General features: G+C 43.0%; 1 protein-coding gene across 3 annotated transcripts in view; it reads right to left on the minus strand.

Annotated features, from left to right (window-relative positions):
* Nucleotides 1-14150, minus strand: part of ABCA1 (ATP binding cassette subfamily A member 1) — a 92639-nt gene extending 78489 nt beyond the window's left edge. For 2 of the 3 annotated variants that reach the window (XM_048291136.1, XM_048291134.1), the window contains exon 1: nt 14058-14150. The gene's annotated coding sequence lies outside the window, so the exon portion shown is untranslated. Of the gene's footprint in view, nt 1-4791; nt 4858-14057 lie in introns of those variants that run through there. The other variant, XM_048291135.1, reaches the window with a different exon arrangement.
* Between the last annotated feature and the right edge of the window lie 1300 nt (nt 14151-15450).

A 15450-nucleotide genomic window follows, 5' to 3' on the forward strand; every position in this document is an offset into this window, starting at 1 on the left:
CTTACACTACATTAGTTAAATTTAATTTTCCAGAATTAATTCAGCATATCTTAATTTACTTCTGAGTTTTAAGGCCACTTCAAATTAAGAGCAGTTTAAATCCTGAATAAGTGTCCACACAGGAACTTAGTTAATCCACATTAAATTGATTCTGATTTATGTACCTGAATACACTCTGTTAGCAGAATCAGCATTAAGAAGACAACTAGCAGTTGATTCAAACACACACCAAGAGAACCACTCTTTCCAACACCTGTTAAACTGGGAACACACACGCTTTTGATTCTGGTGTCCCACATAACAGTACCCTAGCCCTATGATTAAGAGTTGCATGTCTGATTGCAAACTGCATTGAAAAGATTCCAAAAAATCCACAAACATGCTAGGAACATAAGACTTCCTCAGGAAATGCTCTGACCAGTCCTACACCGGAGTAAGACTAATGAAAAATTCTGGATGTGAGCTTTGAGATGATGAACAATTGTGGTCTTCAAGTCTCACCAAAAGTAAATTCCATTATTGCAATGACTTGCAGATTAAAAACTTGTCTCTTAATAATATAGATCTGTTTTACAAAAAAAAATCTCCAACATGACTAACAAAAATAAAGCTATTACACTGAGTTCTGTAGGTGATTACACTGTAGTATTACAATAGGACAACAGTGCTCCTTAATGCCAGTACAGAGAACCAAAGAGCAGTAATAGATGCCCACGAAACCTTACAAACTGACCCTCATACCAGCACATGGGCAGCAGAGCATACAGTCAGTGTGGGCTCATTAACTTCTGCCAGATGCTGCTCTAACTCACTGACAGGACCTCCACAGATTCTCCTTCTCAGAGGAACGCCCAACTCGTCTGACAGGAGAGCCATCCTTCCCTGCCCAGTGCATCCTACTGGCTGGAGCACCCTGACACTCACACATTCCAGATGCATGCACATCTGGCTGGTAGACTGAATTCCCAGATGTACTTAGAGCAAGGCAGTTGACAGGCTATTGGCATATCCACAGTAGGGAAAAAACCTGCCCTTTGTGGGGAATGTCAGAGGACAAATCCTGGCTAATGACTGCATCCACGCTCATGGACCCAAAGCACCTCACTGCTTACAGGCTTGGATATGGGAGGGGATGGGCTTTGAAACACTTCCATTGCATGTCAATGTTACATACCTAAAGCTGCAATCAACCTAGCAACAAAACTAGGTAGGGAATATTGTTACGTCTCCTCTGTACTACCTCCGCTGTGAAGTTTCTGCTTAGGATTTGGGAGATTTGGCAACACTTTTATTCACTCTGAAGAGAGTTACTACTTAATAGTACACAGGCACTCAGTGACCACAATTGTGGTACAAAAATCTTTTGATGAACACTAAGAGAATTGCTCTTTTCAAGCATTTTTCCACAAGGATACTGGTACTGCTCTGTAGGTCACAGACCTCCATTTGATTTGTTGCGCTGTCCACCATGCCACAAAACGGAAAATTTTCTGCCTAAGTCTAATCCTGCAGTCACTGTACAAGTTTGGCATACAGAAGTAGAGGACTGGAAGGGACTGTATAGCCTTCTACAGTCACTGGTAGTTATGCAACAGGTGGTTTGTATCTTCAGACAGGTGTTCAGAGTACCCACTCCACACCTCATGCTCAGGCCCCCAATACTGTTAACTCTCAAAAAAACTGATTTCCAGTGCTTTCCAGCAATTAAAGCCAAACACCAAAATCTGTAAGAATAAAGTGCCACAGGAAGAGTACAAAAAGGATCCCATGGAGAGTTGAAGAGACTTTTGGTGTTCTCATCAATGGAATTAGACCCTACTCCTGCACCTTAATACCCTGCACAGATGCAAAACAGAAGTCCAAGCAGTTTGTGGAATGAGCAAATCAAAGGGTAGCTGGTTTAACGCACATCAGTGAAAATTCAGACACTGATCCCTTGCAACTGCAGTCAGTCCCCAGGATACAGAACATGGAAATACTGCTTTATAGAAGTTGTAACATTCACATCACATTAGCAAACTGTAGTGAGCTAAGGGCCCATATTTTATCATTTAACTCATCTCAGCTGACCAGCAGAAGCATGCACAGCCAGGAAGACTCAGCTGTGCCATCTGCTTGCACTTTAGCTCTCTGGAGTTTAGCTAACCTTTACTGGAAATAAAGCAAATTATCTGGCCTGTTCTGCCTGAACAAAAGTTTCAAAATACATAAAAATACTAACTTTTAAGGACTACCCAAATGCAGGCACACCAGCTAAGTCCCTGCATCAAAGTAGGGCATGGAGCCTAACAGGGGACTAATCCCCAAGAGCACAACACCTGAGCCTGAAGTGTATCCAGTTCTTCCAGCCATGCTGGGCGACAGCTGCAATGACACTGTATGCCCCAGTATCTGTTACAGACTGTGGAACAGGTTTGTTAGTAGTCACCTCTGATTTTCATCCACAGAGGCTGACATATTTGGTTTGCTGCTGACACAAGTTAACTTGAATTACTTGAATTCACTTGAATTACTAATCCATCAGAAAGCACTTAGCAAACTAATATCAGAGGAAAACAGCTTAGCATCCTTTCAGATGTTCTTCCAGCTCACAATAGGCAAGAACTGTAAGCCAGAGATGCAGAAAACTGATCAACCCAACACTTCTAGCTCAGAGTTGAAGTCCCACTGTATCACCACTTCGGACCAGTCTGGTAAGTTCAACATAGCTGGGAAATACAACCTGACATTTATAGTACTGCTGTGCCAAAACTCTGTTAAGTTTCCAATGCAGGCTTTTACGTCTCACCTGTGTAAAATTGAGCCAAGAGCAGGTATCAGTGATCACTCCTGACACTCACCCAGAACTCCCTGAAGCAGTAATACTGCTTTCTGTCTAGAGTAAGAAAAGCTTCAGGAATTCATCCCCACAGCATTCGTTTTCCTGTGATATAAAGTACCACAGTACAACTCCCACCTGCACAATTAAAGCACTGATTCCACGCACTTGTCCCATGGTCTGCCTTTGCAGAAGACTCCTTGCACATGACATTTCGCCCTGCTGCAGAAATCCTGCACAGCCTCCCGACCAATAGGGCTGCAATTTCATCTCATTTTCTGCAATTCAGAAAATTACTCAAGAGAAAGTTAGGCTACAGGGCAACCTCTGAAAATGATGACAATGAAACACATACTTTGGCCAGCCCTTTCTTTCTAGGAGGGTGTTAGACGCTATTTCAAACTAGAACGGCTGTTGAAAAGTCCATTAGCTGGTATACCAACAGTCTCCCGACCTAATCCCTGTTAAATAAATGTATTTTTACAGCTGTAGATTTAGAGAATAAAAAGCTCAAGTGGCATAAAATCCATTCCCCACCCCCTCACCTGGTGTCTGTACTAAGTAAACATAAAATAGCCTTCAAAAGCAGCTTTCTGCAAACAATGCAGCTGTTTGCTTTTTTTGGGAGGCAAAAAAACCTTTCCCCTAGAGAAGAAAAAATTAAATCACTATTTCAAGAGGGAACAAAGTGAACTTACCAAACCTTACGAAACTGGAACACTTCAGGGCTATGGCAAGACACTATAGGCAATTTAAACTAAGTCCTTGTCAGCAGAGCTAAAAAAGCTTTCACCAGTTGATGGAAGGCTCAGTGGCCTCCATGAAATAAGCTAGCAGCCTCCGTCCTCTCAGTCAGATTTTCCTTATCACGCGAGTTACCGCCACTGGCAACTCTCCACAGATCAAGTGGCGATGGAGAGCACCAATCTAACAGCTACATGTTATGAGCTACAAGAGCCAAGACTCTCCTTTCTCACAAGCAGACATGATCTAGCACTTCATGCTTCCTGCCCTAGACAAAAAATTTGTACATCTGCTTAACTCCAATAGATCTTGTCTACACAAGTATCAAGTCAAATGAGACTCATTTTGGAAGAAAATGAGCAACTAAAGCATAAATATCAGATTTCAGCAGAAATATAGTCATCTTTATGAACACTGATAATATCTTGACATTTAACTTGTGTTAGGTAGTGTCAAGCTGCATGTTGCGAAGGAAACAATACCATGAGCCGTGTGAATTCTGCAAAGCCCAGATCTAGAGTCCCCCAGCGATCGGTATGCCATCAGTGGAAAGCAGATCCCTCTAACAATTGTGCATATGAAGGCAGGACAGAAGTGCCTGACTCATGAACTGACATTCTGAGCCACACAAGACAAACCACCAGAGGACTAGTGGCCTGGATGGGCATTAGTGTAACAGAGGTACAGACTAAGTCTAAAGTTGAGAACTAAATCCCCATCTCCTAAATCAAGGTCTAGTGCCTTGGCCACTTCTCTGCCAAACTCCAAGATTTCCCTTCTTCCAGCAGAGCAGCTGTAACCAGAACAAAAAAACAGTATTGATCCCAATTATGTTAAGATTAGGATAGATAAAGAGCAGCTTTGGGCAAACACAAGCAATTTTTTTGTTCTGCTGCTAGAGATCTAATTGGACATAAAACCTCCAGCAGAAACAGGCAGTGCATAAAGAACCAAAAGTAATGTCCATTCTGTGACAAAGTCACACTGAGCTTTCAAAACCCAAAGGAACAAATCTGACATTCTCACCTCTAAAACTTTCAAGCAGTCAAAAGACTCATGACATCTGCTGGAGCTCTAGGAAAGAGGGGAAACTGCCACCCGAACAATGACAATTCCATATAAATAACAGTACTGAACTTTTGAAGTAATCTTTTAACCCAAAGAGCCTGAAATAGGTTACAAGAAGGTGCCATAAAAAGCATTAACAGGACAGAGTTCAGGCAACTCACCTAAGGCCACAAGCAAGCAAAAGCAGAGATTAGAATGAAACCATCAGATCCCACACGTCTATCTCCTGGCTTAAGCCCTGCTAGAGTCTGTAGCAGTCACAACCAGTGCAGGATCAGCAGTGGAGGTGTGAGCTTTGGACCTACCAGCTCCTGCCTGGGACACAGGATCGTTATCAGTGGAGGTGCACAGACGCTAATAGCTGGTCTTTCATAACCTCCCCACAGAGGACATTTCTCTTCCTTTTAGCCAAACGAATACAGGACACAAAGTTTCTTATTCCTTCTCAAGAGTCCTTCAGTGAGAAGTGCTTTCCTCTTCAAAATCACCCAGGTCATGTCACAGAGTTTACGTCGACTCCTTGTTCCTAGCAATGTGACTGGAGAGCTTCTGGGTCAGAGGCAGGAATTTGATTAGGGTGACAAACAATATTTTACTGGCAGTTATTGGAAAGATCCTCCTACTGGTTTACTTCCCACACTGAGTACCTGGCCTAGAGTTAGGTAGTAAACAGGTTCTGGTCTTGTTCTCCAGTGTTTACTAATACTGAAGGCAACTAGTACATGGCTTTCAACACAGCCATGCAGTTTAACTCATTGTTCCTCCTTGAGGAGCATGTAAAACTTGGTAAAAACCACCATTTAAAGGATAATACCAGAATATCAGGAAGCTGAGGAAACAGTCTCATGGAATACCTCTAGCAACCTGCCACCTCTGGTCCAAGACACGCAGCCTCTCACTCATCCACAGGACCCTTAAGGCAGCATGCACACAGCTACAAAACACAGAATAAATTATTTCACATTATTTTGTAAGGGGGCTCCAACTTCACAGAAGACTAGAGACAACCAATGGAAAGGGACTCCTTTCAGCACAGGCCAACAATAAAATACTTATTCACAACCTGCTCAAACTGCTGCTATGAAAACAACTAGACAGAACCCAAGCCAAATACTAGGTTCTGCTTGCTGCACTACGCACTACACAGAGAAGCAAGCCTGGATCTTGCTCTGACAACACTTAGGCTTAACATGTCATGTTAGGAGTGGAAATCTGGCTTCCCAACTCTTTAGGCAAAATGGCAAGGGGCATCTAAAGTTATTTAGCCTTGGCATGAGAACTGAGCAAATGGATATTTCATAAGTCAGAATATTATGTGCAGAGCTCTTCTGAATGCTCCACTGTGAACAGATGAGCAGATCATTTTGAAAGACCCGGCCCAGAATTAACACCATGAGCACTGACATTCCTGGCCCTAAACTCGTCAGAGTGTCTAACTTGCTTCTCCCGTCAAAGCCAAACTCCTAGGATGTATTTCTGAGATGCTGGTGGGCCTACCCTTACCAAGCAGAAATAAACCACATGTGATAGTTCCTCACAGAGGAAAGCACTAGCTTACAAACTACTCCATAATAAAGACTGGACTACATTTTTCAGAGTCCTCAGTGCCTCCTTTTAACATATACACAGACACACATTTTCAAAAATGGCTGCTGCTTTACAACCTTCCCTTGTGATACAACATGCCAAGTAATTTTGAAAAACCTGTCACAAGTCAGCAATATCTGCCTACCAGAACGACCACAACAACTGTCTGTCATGACTTTAGTGTGCTTACATGGCTCATTGATGAAAACAAGCACAACTCCAATGCAATGCAAGATGTCAAGTTTGCATGCACCATAGCTGGACTGACCCAAAAGAATGCACATGCAAGGGTCTGTGGCATGCACTTAGGCAAGAAGATTGCTTAAGTGTCAAGTTTAATACGCAAGATGAAATGCAGTAATCTATTTTACAAAAAAAATAGCTTCCACTAGAAGGTTGTGAAATACATGAAGCATTTCAACTTTCAACATTACACTGTGTCCCCTACTTTCCCTATGGAAGAAAAAAAAAAAAGGCAAAAATCTAGTCCATTCTTCAGCAAAAACAAACATAAAATGTGATTTGCTTTATCACGGCCAATGTCCAAAAATCCATAGTCCATATTAGCAGATTTTGGTTTTTTGGCTCTCAAAGAATGGCCCTTTTCTAGAGGAATGTAGAAATAATAGAACATCCTGCTAAAATAATAATTGCGACATCTGAGCTCAATTCATGCCATTAAGCTTTGATCTCTGAGCGAGTATAGTATTGTCAGCACACAGTCTGCAAAAAGCTGTGCTACACAGCCCCAGTCACTTTTTCCAGCTTTTGACACATCCGGTTTCAGGACAATATATCTGCAACTAGGAAAAAGGGGAAAGAATTTCACATTGCAAAAGGTACCTTTCTGCTTGGCAGCAACCACAACAGGGGGAAGGAAGACACAGCCTCCAAGAAAGCAGCTTTTCCCAGAAGAAACCCACAAGCTCATACAGCGTTAGGACACAAAACACTTTCAATCACTACCCCTTCCACAGGACATCCTGGTCACTGAATCATTTATACTAATCAGCCAGGTAACTGGTTTTTAAAAGTGCAACACTGACAGGTGCTCCATGATCCTACTGCAGAGCCACTCAAGCATCACTGGCATATTTCTATCTTCTACTGCACAAAGTTATGAAGACTTGTAGCTTTGTCATCACATTCATAATGACTTTTTTGGAAAGGAGTGACTTCTGTATCTTGCTTTTGTAACTTGCTGTTTATCTTGGAACAAGAGGAGGACACCAATGGTGTCCAAAACAAGATTAAACTGCAGTTTGAGATGTACGCCTGCCCTGTAACATCAAGAGAAACTGTAGTGTAATCTTCCTCTTCATCTTTGCCATTTGGGAACACCGTGCCATAAACCAGCGCATGTTTCCAGTAACAGAGCAGAACGCAACATGTCTTACACTGTAGAAAATTTCACAGTGGTGCCTTTGAGATTCAGAGACAAAGAATAAGCTGTCTGTTAAGCTTGGTATCTACACAACTGCACTGATATCTGTGGCACAGCTATAAGGAACAGCAAATGAAACAAAAATATCACTGAAATATGCAGAAAACCATCAGCCAAGAAAAAGCCTCTAGCACAATGGAAGGAAATGACACTGACGAAAGAAAGCAACAAACTGGCAAAGTTAGTATTTAGCAGCCATTGTCAGCTTGAGTAGAGGTGGAGTCTGTAAAGCCAACAACAGATACGGCTACAAGACCTCAGCTCCCATGTGGCTACCATCCAACTCTGCTGATACGGAAGATGGTAATACACTAAAGTGATAAAGAGACACCCAAATACTTTCGAAATCAGTGAGTGTCAGCTATGAAGAAGAATGAATTGCTGATCAGTCTTGGCAACCCATAGAGACTTCAATAATCACTTTATCCCTAAAGTTATAACTTCATCTCTAAAGTTATTCACAGAAGAATATGAAAATAGCTGGCACATGGGATAAGGTGGCCTGCATACTTGCTGAGTCAGGTGTGGCACAGGGCAGTTAGCTCGGAGCACTGCCAGAAAGTGTGTGCCAATCTTCCCATTTTGCCTGATCCACAGAGCAAACAGGTGTTACACATTCTACTCTTCAGCTCCAGCTGTACCTCTGCTGCTGCAGCTTCAGTCCTCAGGGTGAGTGTGGCAGTTAAAGCCATGCAAAGCAGGCTAATGTATGCCTAATTCAACATCATATACAGACATATCCAGGAAAGATATTGTTCAAGTCCTAAGCTACATCTCACAATGCAGAAGTATTTTCAGGACAGAGCTCCATCAGTTTGCTCCTAAAGCTTCAAGGGACCAAGCACAGAACTGAAGAGCTGTGCTTGACTGAATTTCAGCCAAATGACTCCAAACAGAAAACACTTCAGGCAAGTGCAGAAGTAGCATGAAATGGGAAAAGCAATAAGCTTACAAGAGAGCAAGGTCAGCAAAAAGAAATGTTGCAAGTTTTTTTTACGGATATAGGATCCAAAACATACCTTTTTTATGTTAAGTTTAGAATATCCTTAATGGTGCTGAGAAAGTTCCACTGAAGCCAAAGCACACTCCAACAGACAACCCCATTTTGCAGTTATGTCTGGTTTTATATACGAACATAATTGGGAGGATAGATGTAGAGATGTGAATATAAGAAGAGTATGTCACAAGAACAAGGAATGCAGCTCTGGGAGACACAGCTGGCAATCAGGAGAATAAAAAAAGAAATTATCTGGGAAAAATAAAATCTGTAGAAATCTGAAAACAGATGGTGTACAGGTGATTGCATCAGTTTGTTAGAAGAAAGAAGCAAGTCCAGATCTCTCCAAACACAGTAGAAAAACTCCTATTGCTTACTTTAGCATGAATATTTAAATACAGGTTTGAGAGAGATGGAAACAAAGGAGTAAGAACTGCTACTCTGATTTAATAGGGTAAAGAATAATTAAAATATCTAAAATACCTTAAAACAAAAAAATTCAATAAAAAGCACTTTTCCCATTGGCAGAACAAAAATACAAATGCAGGATCCACTAATTCAGTTTATTAAATAAGAATACTGCATTCAGAGGAAGAGTAGATTTTGAACTTTGGTTCCTGTACTAGTACCAGAAAGAAATGTCCATGGATCTGCACTCAGAAAAGCTCAGTACTGCTTTATTGTTTGGATGAGGAAAGTTCTGGAGTTTCTTAAAGTTTGGTCCTAACTGTTTTTATTGGCAGTCGTAGCCAAACTCTCGTTGCAGGAGTATAATTAAAATAATAGGAAGAGAAAAAAAGCCACCAATAGATCCCCAGAATATCAATATACTCCTCATGAATACAGCTGTCAGAGAAAAAGAACATTTATGGTAACTTGCTTGTTTCTTTTTAAGGCACAAAAATTCACCTGTAAAAACAGGCATATCTCTAAAAATATTGGACTTAAAACCAGGTTGCTGTCACTAGCAACACAGCCTGAAGTCTTTAAAAAAAGATGTGTTACCTGCTGAATGTGAGAAGAAACATACTTTGACTTCTACCATAAAGAATATAAACTTTGGTCATGCCATTATTATAACAATGGTGAAAGCAGCTGAGAGGAAACAGTCAAGTCACCACAAGAAGGGCAGACATGTTGATAACCAGGTTTTCCTGGTCCCTAACCTTGCACTTGTTACCTACATCACCAAAACTGCTGCTCCAAGACCTTCCACATGGCCTAATTTTGACCTTTACTAGGCTAACAAGTACTATGCTAATTAATATTAGCTGCATGGCTTGCTTGCTTGCTTGCTCCCAGTAACAACCATTCATTTGGAAACAAGCTAGTGAAACTGCAAACTGTTTCAGAGAGTCAAGCAAGCAGAGCGCTAACAGATTTTGGCCACCTCTGTTTTCCACACAGCCCTGTCTGCTATTTGCTAAAAAGGAAACCAGATCCCCAGAATGATCTCTGAACTGTGTGGTAAAAGGCTCTAACTTTGTTCCTTCACAGAGAATAACCTTGCTATCTACCCCAAGCCAGAACAGTCTTGGAAAGGCTCTCTTGCTTTCCTTTTTCTGTCCAACTCCAATTGTTCTCTAACAAAGTCAGCATAACACAAACTAAGCTCACTGCTTTAGACAGAGCTCTGCTAAGCAACACTCCTCCAGAAAAAAAACAGAAGAGAAAAAAGGTCAGCTTGTATGTGGATACTTATACCATTCAAACTGACATCCATTTTTATTATGTATGATCAGGCTTTTTTTGCTAATGACCCAACAAATAACGATCTGAATGCTCCCATTTTTCCTACAGTGTTAGCCTCTTGTGTCAGGAAAGCTGCATCAACAGTTTTCCATCCTACTCTATGTCTCTCTCAGTCCTTGAAACAAGCAAAAATACTTTTTCTCCCCATCACAAATGCTAAAACAGACAGGACCAGCTTTGCTGCCACCTATTTCAAAGAAAGGGAACAGGGTACTTCAGGTACTCCATTCAGTAGTTTTAGTCATGGTATTTCTTCTGAATTACCTGTATGACTTTGTGCAGTCAATACAAGCAAGACATGTAGCTAGAGAATGAGACATTTTAACTTTTTTTTGTGGTGATCATCTTTTAAACACTATAAACAGAGTCTTGCCATGTTATTTCTTATCTATACTCTTACTATCAGTAACTGCAGATGTGCATGCTCATCAACTACACAAAAAAAAGTTTCAAGCATTCAGAATTCAAATCCTCAGCTGTCATAAATATTAAATAATCTTAGAGAGAGTGAATTTGTGCCAGGCAGAGTCCCCAGCAGCCTCAGATGATCAAGGAAAATATATCTTATGTATAAAATGTGTTTTGCTAAACATAGTAAACCCTGACTCTAGCTCCTCTCACAGGAGTCATCAAGAATAACCAGCCTAAGAGAAACATAACAATGTTTGGTTAACCATAGCCCCTGGACTTATTTCAGGATTTGGTGTGTTGCCCAGCCTAGAAGACCTATATAAACACTGAGGGTGCCTGCTTCAAGGTTACTCAAACAAAGCGGTAATTTGGGTCCCTCTCTGCTCCCTTCTGTCATCATCTTTGTGCCGGCACCAGTGCTCCCAAAGCCATGAGAAGACTCTGAACACAGGATGCTGGGGTGAAAAAACAAAAACAGCAGGCAAAAAGAAGAGACTTTGCTCTCAATTACTAACCCTGGGTTGGTGAATTCCAGTGCCAGCACAAAGGATGAAACAGACAGGGAGAGAAAAAAACAGGCAGACCAGGGGAAATGAAGCAGGTCCATTACCAGCAACCTTCAATTACTCTGGATTAAAGTTCTGGAGAAACCACACCCTAAGAAATACTGTGCCTGCATAGCGCAATGCACATAAAAAACACTAGCAGAGCTGATCATATTTGGCCACAGACGGATGAGTTCAGTACAAATCCTCCTTCTGCTCTGTCTTTGTGAGTCTAACTCTGCCAAGGTGAACTCACTGGTGAGAGAACAGGCTTGCAGAGATGTAGGCAAGGGAAGACTTGCCTTCTAAAACGTGTATTACACTTGATTAACAGGTGAGAATGCTTCAACCCAGAATCTGCATAAGCAAAGTGACAGCAGATCTTCTAAGTCACTAAGGCTTACTCCTGATCCACAGAAGACTAGTTTACCCTCATATAGAGAGGGAGAAGTTCAGCCTAAGGAGTGTTACAGAAAAGGCCGCTCCTGGAAAAAAGGCCAAAGTAAGTTTACTGACCTTTTTTTAAGCTAATGGCATTTCATCTTCAGTAGTTCAGCATTTAACCAGGAGCTACTCTTTTTATACACAATGATGTTATGTACCAAATCTGGTGCCAGATCAAGTCTCTGATCACACCAATACAGCACTGAGTGATGTCTGGGTTTGAAAAAAATTTAGTATTACAAAAATGTTTGCTAGCAGCTGCATGTGGCACACTGATTTATAAATGTGCCTCAACATCACTGTATGAAGAGACCATTAAGAAACTTCCAACATACCTGCTTGCACTGCTATGCAGCTCTATTCAGAGGAAATTTGGAACTAATATCCAAAAGATTACCATGACTCCTGGAAACCTTACATATAGCTGCACCCAAGGTGTTTATGTCACATAACTACCATATGGCTACATGTCCTTCAGAAACAACTTATCAGGGGAAAGTTACTGTGAACAGTTTTGGGCTAGCTGCTGGATTCCTACACTAATGTCAAAGTACAGCAAATTGAGATCTCCTTCGGCCCAGAGGCCAGCTCGTAACCCCCTCCGAACACCTATAATGAGCATAAAAAACCCATGATTTTTATTATTTAATGCTAAGCATTCCCAACTTACCAGGTTCAACTTAAATTCTACCATGCAATGCTTGTGTTCCATGCTACCAAACTTATATCCCCATCTTTTTTGTTAAGGGTTGACTTTTAATTTACACCATAATCAGCCCTACCAAATTATGATCATGGGAAACAAGGTGCTTCATGTCATGAGTGAAGGCATCAAACTCCTGCCCATACCAGATATGGACTGTATCACACAACTCTTACATAAATTAAAATTCAAATTCACACAATGAAGACCCACCAACACCATTTTTATCTGTTATATCAGTAAAACACTGCAAAGTCCCAAGTGCTACCCACTTAGCTTCATATCCTACTGTGTCATCACAGAATCACACACTGATTTGAGTGACAGAAAAGTGACAGCACACGTTGCCATTCCCACTTGCTAGGGAATCAAGCTGTGCCACAAGCACCAAGCACAAAAAGCATTTGCACTGTATGTTTACTACCATGACCCCCTTTCAAAACCGAGCAAGACTGCTCCATTACAAGAGCCTTTCGACAGCAGGCTTGACCATCTGTTGTTAATGGAACATCCCCAAGACATGGCTGTTCTCTGCAGTACAACTCATATCCAAAAGTGAAAATAAATTTTAATGCATTAACCCATTGCAGTGATTTTCAAAAAAGTTCAACTCATTTAAATTTAATTTAGAAGATGTTTACACCCCTCTGGCTTCAGTGAGGTCTATTCCAACACACTTAAAATCAACTTTGGTCCTTTAAGTATGTTTTTGAACAGACTTTAAAATCTCCAAGGCAAACAGCTTGGGGGAAACGGGACACTTCTGGTTAAAACCAGGCAAAAACAGGGTTTAATACCAACTTTTAATTTAGAATCAGAGTATCATTCCAGGCACGTTTTAAGCATCTGGGCTGCTGTGCAGCTCCAGTCTTTTGTAACAGCCTGATGATAGGTTGCAGCGTAGCACTCCAGACTTCACAACAGTCTGGCACGCAGCAGCATGGTTTGTTGCATGCAACTGAGCCTCCTGCCCATCACAAAGGCAGCCAGATCGATTTTTTATTTTTACACTCCCCCCATCCCAAGGCCCTCCCCTTATCCCACGCCCGCGACTTCACAGGAGTCACGTAGGAGTGAAGGGGACGAAAACCCTCCCGTTATCTTCTAGCACCCACCGGGGCTGGGAGAGGCAGCGGTAAGGTGAGCCACCCTCCGTGAGCGCTGCCAAGTCACAGTCGCCTCGCTCAGGCTAAGCTAAATTAAAAAAACAAATTTTTAAAAAATAAGCACACACAACCACGCCCCTCCCACACACACAAACACTCTTAGCGCCTTTCCGATCCCCCGCTACGCCGTAAACCATCCTCCGAGCCGCGCTCCCGCCAGGCTGGGCACAGAGAGAGAGTGGCACCACGCCGGAAGACGAAAACCCCAAAACAGTAAGAAAACAAACAAATTAAAAAACCAAAACAATAACAGAAACACACACACACACACACACTCATTTGCGTTTTTCCTCTCGCTTTGTGCCGCCTGTTCCAGGCGGAGCGGGGACAAGTGGGAAGCCTCCCCGACAGCTGCCCGCGATGCGTCCCCCCGCCTACCTCCCCGGCCGGCAGCCGCCGTCGGTCCCGAGGGGAGCCGCCGCCGGCTCCGCGCCACGATCCCGTCCGGCTCCGCTCGCGGCCCCGACGCCGGCCCCGCTGCCGCTACCGGGCGCCCCCGCCCCGCAGCGCCTCTTATAGGGCGGCGCGGAGCTGCCCCTGGCGGGCCAGCCCGCCCCTTCCACGGCCGGGGCCGCCCCCCACACTGCTTTTCCCCTCCCCCTGGGGTCTTCGCTCTGTCGCCTTTTCTCTTTGCTCTTTCCTTTCTTCTTTTCCCCCCTCTCCTGTCCTCCGCGCCCCTTTTTTTTTTTTATTTTCCCTCGGCAGCGGCTGCTGTTGGGGGTGGGGGAGGGTGCGGCGATTTGCATGTGGGAGTGCACCGTGCAGCCAAAAACAAACTGCGGGGATGGGTATGTTTGATCCGGCCTTGCACGGCGGGACGGCATTCTGTGGGCTGCCCGCGGTCGCTGCTTTTTATGAAACTTCGCGCTCCCAGGTGCGTCGAGAAGCATCCCAGCCCCTCGCGTTGCCTCCCGCCCCTACCCCCCGGGCGTCCCTTCCTGGAGACTGTGGGAAGGAAGAGCAGAAACCCAGGTACGGAGTTACCTGCGAGGTGACTGTGCTCCAGCCGCCCACGTCTCGAGGCCTGCACCGCTCCTCGCATCTCCTGAGCTGAGCCGGTACAAACTGGGCGCAGATCCGTCCTCGGCTGTACAGCTGCTGAGGTACTGAGTGTACCAACAGTGTTGGCCTGAAAGAAATCAATCAATAACAGTTTCAACAGGACCAGACGTCCTGTACTCCATGTCACTTGTGGCAATAAAAAGGCAAGGAACTGTGAAATGTAACACTTGGATACATAGCCTCAAATAAGGATGAATTCAGTTGTGTCAGTTTATGGAGAAATTTACAACTAGTCACAAACTTTATGAAAACAAATCTCAATTTATTTTTAATAGTTCACAGCAAGCTGATTTGCTTCAAATACAAAATCCATAAATGGGAGTGTGTTTTATCTACTGGAGAAATGGCCTGGTCCTAGCAATTACTGTCTGATGGCTGAAGGTGTCCTCCCAAGTGGGGTCCTCCCTTAGAAACCACGCATCATGCAAAGCCTTCCAAATTTTTTGCTTGTTACATGTCAGGAGTACTGTGAAATCATGCAGTGCAATTTCTGAAAGTATAGCAGTGCATTTTCAAGGCATAAAATTCTCTATGAATGAAAACAAGTAATGCACGAAAGGCAGGCAACTCTAAATTGTAGTTCCTTCTACAGACAATGCACTGCCATTTCCCTTCTGCAGTGAAGTAGTTGATGTTATCGTTCATGCTGTTAATGCTTTGCCTTATTGTGAGCAATCTGGATGATACACAGTTACTGAGGGAACCCTAT

Source organism: Corvus hawaiiensis, chromosome Z (genome assembly GCF_020740725.1).
Source record: "Corvus hawaiiensis isolate bCorHaw1 chromosome Z, bCorHaw1.pri.cur, whole genome shotgun sequence".
Taxonomy (NCBI): Eukaryota; Metazoa; Chordata; class Aves; order Passeriformes; family Corvidae; genus Corvus; species Corvus hawaiiensis.